The sequence below is a fragment of the Pan paniscus genome, chromosome Y (genome assembly GCF_029289425.2).
Source record: "Pan paniscus chromosome Y, NHGRI_mPanPan1-v2.0_pri, whole genome shotgun sequence".
In the NCBI taxonomy this organism is placed as follows: Eukaryota; Metazoa; Chordata; class Mammalia; order Primates; family Hominidae; genus Pan; species Pan paniscus.
Genome location: NC_073273.2, coordinates 46,631,954 through 46,637,059, shown reverse-complemented (window position 1 = coordinate 46,637,059; position 5,106 = coordinate 46,631,954).

Genomic DNA, 5,106 nt, shown 5'->3' with positions numbered 1-5,106 from the left:
TTTCCCTGTGGGATCAGGTGCTGCTTCCCTCTCCCTGCAGCCCCTTTCCCTGTGGGAGCCAGAGCTCCTTCCCTCTCCCTGCAGCCCCTTTCCCTGTGGGACTGAGAGCTCCTTCCCTCTCCCTGCAGCCCCTTTCCCTGTGGGACTGAGAGCCCCTTCCCTCTCCCTGCAGCCGCTTTCCCTGTGGGAGCGAGAGCCCCTTCCCTCTCCCTGCAGCCCCTTTCCCTGTGGGACTGAGAGCCCCTTCCCTCTCCCTGCAGCCCCTTTCCCTGTGGGACTGAGAGCTCCTTCCCTCTCCCTGCAGCCCCTTTCCCTGTGGGACTGAGAGCCCCTTCCCTCTCCCTGCAGCCCCTTTCCCTGTGGGACTGAGAGCTCCTTCCCTCTCCCTGCAGCCCCTTTCCCTGTGGGAGTGAGAGCTCCTTCCCTCTCCCTGCAGCCCCTTTCCCTGTGGGACTGAGAGCTCCTTCCCTCTCCCTGCAGCCCCTTTCCCTGTGGGATCAGGTGCTGCTTCCCTCTCCCTGCAGCCCCTTTCCCTGTGGGACTGAGAGCTCCTTCCCTCTCCCTGCAGCCGCTTTCCCTGTGGGAGCGAGAGCTCCTTCCCTCTCCCTGCAGCCCCTTTCCCTGTGGGAGCCAGAGCTCCTTCCCTCTCCCTGCAGCCCCTTTCCCTGTGGGACTGAGAGCTCCTTCCCTCTCCCTGCAGCCCCTTTCCCTGTGGGACTGAGAGCCCCTTCCCTCTCCCTGCAGCCCCTTTCCCTGTGGGAGCCAGAGCTCCTTCCCTCTCCCTGCAGCCCCTTTCCCTGTGGGAGCCAGAGCTCCTTCCCTCTCCCTGCAGCCCCTTTCCCTGTGGGAGCCAGAGCTCCTTCCCTCTCCCTGCAGCCCCTTTCCCTGTGGGAGCGAGAGCTCCTTCCCTCTCCCTGGAGCCCCTTTCCCTGTGGGACTGAGAGCTCCTTCCCTCTCCCTGCAGCCCCTTTCCCTGTGGGACTGAGAGCTCCTTCCCTCTCCCTGCAGCCCCTTTCCCTGTGGGACTGAGAGCTCCTTCCCTCTCCCTGCAGCCCCTTTCCCTGTGGGACTGAGAGCCCCTTCCCTCTCCCTGCAGCCCCTTTCCCTGTGGGAGCCAGAGCTCCTTCCCTCTCCCTGCAGCCCCTTTCCCTGTGGGACTGAGAGCCCCTTCCCTCTCCCTGCAGCCCCTTTCCCTGTGGGACTGAGAGCTCCTTCCCTCTCCCTGCAGCCCCTTTCCCTGTGGGAGCGAGAGCTCCTTCCCTCTCCCTGGAGCCCCTTTCCCTGTGGGACTGAGAGCTCCTTCCCTCTCCCTGCAGCCCCTTTCCCTGTGGGAGCCAGAGCTCCTTCCCTCTCCCTGCAGCCCCTTTCCCTGTGGGAGCGAGAGCTCCTTCCCTCTCCCTGCAGCCCCTTTCCCTGTGGGAGCGAGAGCTCCTTCCCTCTCCCTGCAGCCCCTTTCCCTGTGGCACTGAGAGCTCCTTCCCTCTCCCTGCAGCCCCTTTCCCTGTGGGACTGAGAGCTCCTTCCCTCTCCCTGCAGCCCCTTTCCCTGTGGGAGCCAGAGCTCCTTCCCTCTCCCTGCAGCCCCTTTCCCTGTGGGACTCAGAGCTCCTTCCCTCTCCCTGCAGCTCCTTTCCCTGTGGGAGCGAGAGCTCCTTCCCTCTCCCTGCAGCCCCTTTCCCTGTGGCACTGAGAGCTCCTTCCCTCTCCCTGCAGCCCCTTTCCCTGTGGGAGCCAGAGCTCCTTCCCTCTCCCTGCAGCCCCTTTCCCTGTGGGACTGAGAGCTCCTTCCCTCTCCCTGCAGCCCCTTTCCCTGTGGGGAATGAGAGCTGCTTCCCTCTCCCTGCAGCCCCTTTCCCTGTGGGACTGAGAGCTCCTTCCCTCTCCCTGCAGCCCCTTTCCCTGTGGGACTGAGAGCTCCTTCCCTCTCCCTGCAGCCCCTTTCCCTGTGGGACTGAGAGCTCCTTCCCTCTCCCTGCAGCTCCTTTCCCTGTGGGAGCGAGAGCTCCTTCCCTCTCCCTGCAGCCCCTTTCCCTGTGGGACTGAGAGCTCCTTCCCTCTCCCTGCAGCCCCTTTCCCTGTGGGAGCCAGAGCTCCTTCCCTCTCCCTGCAGCCCCTTTCCCTGTGGGAGCGAGAGCCCCTTCCCTCTCCCTGCAGCCCCTTTCCCTGTGGGACTCAGAGCTCCTTCCCTCTCCCTGCAGCCCCTTTCCCTGTGGGAGCGAGAGCTCCTTCCTCCACTGAAGAGATGAAGGGTCTCCACTCCCGCTTTTAGCAGGGGCAGAGGTTGCAGGTTCTGTGGGGGCTGCAGACTGGACTGTGCCTCTCTCTCTCTGTGTTTTTCTCTTCTCTGCATTTTCCCTCGCTTCTCTCTCCTTCTCTTCTCTCTCTTTTTTTGCTCTTTTTTTCTCTCCCCCTCTCTCTCCTCTTCCTCTCTCTCTCTCTCACGTCTCTGTGTTTCTCCCCCTCTTTCTCTCTGTCTCTCTTCTCTCTCTGTTTCATTCCTTTGTTCTCTCTCTGCCTCTCTCTCTCCTCTTCCTCTCCCTGTCTCTCTCCCCTTCTCTGTCTGTATTTCTGCCCCTCTCTTTCTCTCTTCTCTCTGTTTTTTTTCTCTTTTTCTCTCCCCTTCTCTCTTCTCTTCCTCTCCGTCTCCCTCTGTCCCTCCCTTCTGTTTTTTCCTCTCCCTCTCTCTTCTCTCTCTCTCCCCTCTCCTCTTTCCTTTCTCTGTTTCATTCCTCTCTTTTCTCTCTCTTCTCTCCCTCTCCCTGCTCCCCCCTCCTCTCACTGCATCCCAATCCGTTCCTGGCCTTCCTCTCGCCCTCCTTCGCCGCCTCCTCTCCTGGAGGGTCCTACATTCTACTCCTGGCTCTTTTCTTCTCACTCTAGATTCTCCCAGGGACTTCATCCACACCTATAATCTCATCCACCATCTCAATTCCTACGTCTGTGTTTTCACCCGGGAGCAGGGCTCAGCCAATCTTTTATTATTATTATTTTAAATAAAGGGCTAGATTGTAAGAAAAAATACTGTGCATGTGGGTGCTGGATCTTTGCTGTCCTCATGGCCCCTGGTCCGTGAGGTTGCCCCTAAAAGATATTTATACACGATCACCTCCCGGGATAAGATGCCTGTGAACCCCAAATATCTGAGACAGATCTCCAGCAAGTCAGGAAGTTTCTTTTGCCAAGGTTAAGAAGACAGCGTCCGTCACACCGTCTTAGGAGGCTCTGACGACGTGTCCCAAGCTGGTCGGGGCACAGCTTGCTTTGTACATTTTACGTAGAAATGAGACGCTCATCAGTATATTCAAGCTGTGTGTTGGTTTGGTTTGGAAAAGCAGGACAACATGAGGCGGGAAGAGGGTTTCCAGATCACAGGTAGGCAAGAGACAAACACTTGTGTTCTGTTGAGTTTCTTTTTTTTTTTTTTTTTTTTTTTTTGAGATGAGTCTCACTCTGTCACCTGAAAATGAGAATCTTTTTATTTTTATTTTTATTTTTTTTTGAGATGGAGTCTCGCTCTGTTGCCCAGGCTGGAGTGCAGTGGCACAATCTTGGCTCACTGCAACCTCCGCCTCCCGTGTTCAAGCGATTCTCCTGCCTCAGCCTCCTGAGTAGCTGGGACTACAGACGCCCGCCACCACACCTGGCTATTCTTGGTATTTTTAGTAGAGATCGGGTTTCACCATCTTGGTCAGGCTGGTCTTGAACTCCTGACCTCATGATCCGCCCGCCTCGGCCTCCCAAAGTGCTGGGATGACAGGCGTGAGTCACTGCGCCCGGCTCGCTCTGTCACCCAGGCTGGAGTGCAGTGGTGGGATCTCGGCTCACTGCAACCTCCACCTCCCAGGTTCAAGTGATCCTACTGCCTCAGCCTCCCGAGTAGCTGGGAGTACAGGTGCGTGCCACCACGCCTGGCTAGTTTTTGTATTTTTAGTAGAGAGGGGGTTTCACCATCTTGGTCAGGCTGGTCTTGAACTCCTGACCTTGTGATCCGCCCGCCTCAGCCTCCCAAAGTGCTGGGATGACAGGCGTGAGCCACCGCGCCCCGCCCTGTTGAGTTTCTAATTAGCCTTTCCAAAGGAGACCATGAGATACGCATTTATCTCAGTGAGTAGAAGGAATTTCCTTGTGGATACATTGTGAGGGAAGCCTGTGGCTCTTTTCTCCTGGTAGCTATCTTTTGTTTTAGGAGTAAAATAGGAGGCAGGGTTGCCTGAGACAGTTCCCAGCTTGAATTTTTCCCTTTAAGTCGTGTCCTGTATCAGCCAATGCTGGATTTCAGGTAGGCGGCTGGATTGAAAGATGGATAAATGAATAAGTGGGTGAGTGATTGACATCGGGGACCAGTTGGGGTGGGACGTAAAGGGGCTTAACCCCCCCCTCCTCCACCTCAGCCTGTATAATATTATTTTCTTCTTCTAAGGTAACGTGAGTTTCTCTCTTTGGGGTTTATCTCTGTCAAAGTTTTGATGTGTATGTACGCTTTCTCCATCTTGCTGTCTTTGTTCACCTTTAACAATGTATTTTGTTCGATGTAAGGTGCTTTGGTGTTTCGTTTTGTTTTTTTAAGTTTGATTCTCCCTTTTCCATTATTCTGTCTCCGTGGCAGAGTCCCAGGACCTCCCCAGGGACGGGCGAGTCACAATATCTGTGGCTGACGGGCCCATCTGTCTTCCTCTCCTGCGTTTTTCAACGATGGTCCATTATGCAAACGATCCTGGCCAGAGACAAGGAATAATATCAGATAAGGGAGAATTACAATGCCATAAATAGAAGAAGGCTTTTTTTTTTTTTTTTTGGAATATAAACTTGATCTTTTTTTAAAAATTTTATTATTATTATCTTTTAAGTTTTAGGGTACATGTGCACAACGTGCAGGTTTCTTACATATGTATACATGTGCCATGTGTTTTTTGTAACATGGTAATACTCTCTTAGAGACAGGACCACACTCCCTTTATTTGTTTTTCCCTGGTATGTTATTAGTTTTGTTTCTTTTTTTTTTTAAATTTTACTTTAAGTTCTGGGGTACATGTGCAGAACATGCAGGTTTCTTACACAGGTATACACGTGCCACGGTGGTTGGCTGCACCCATCAACCCGTCATCTA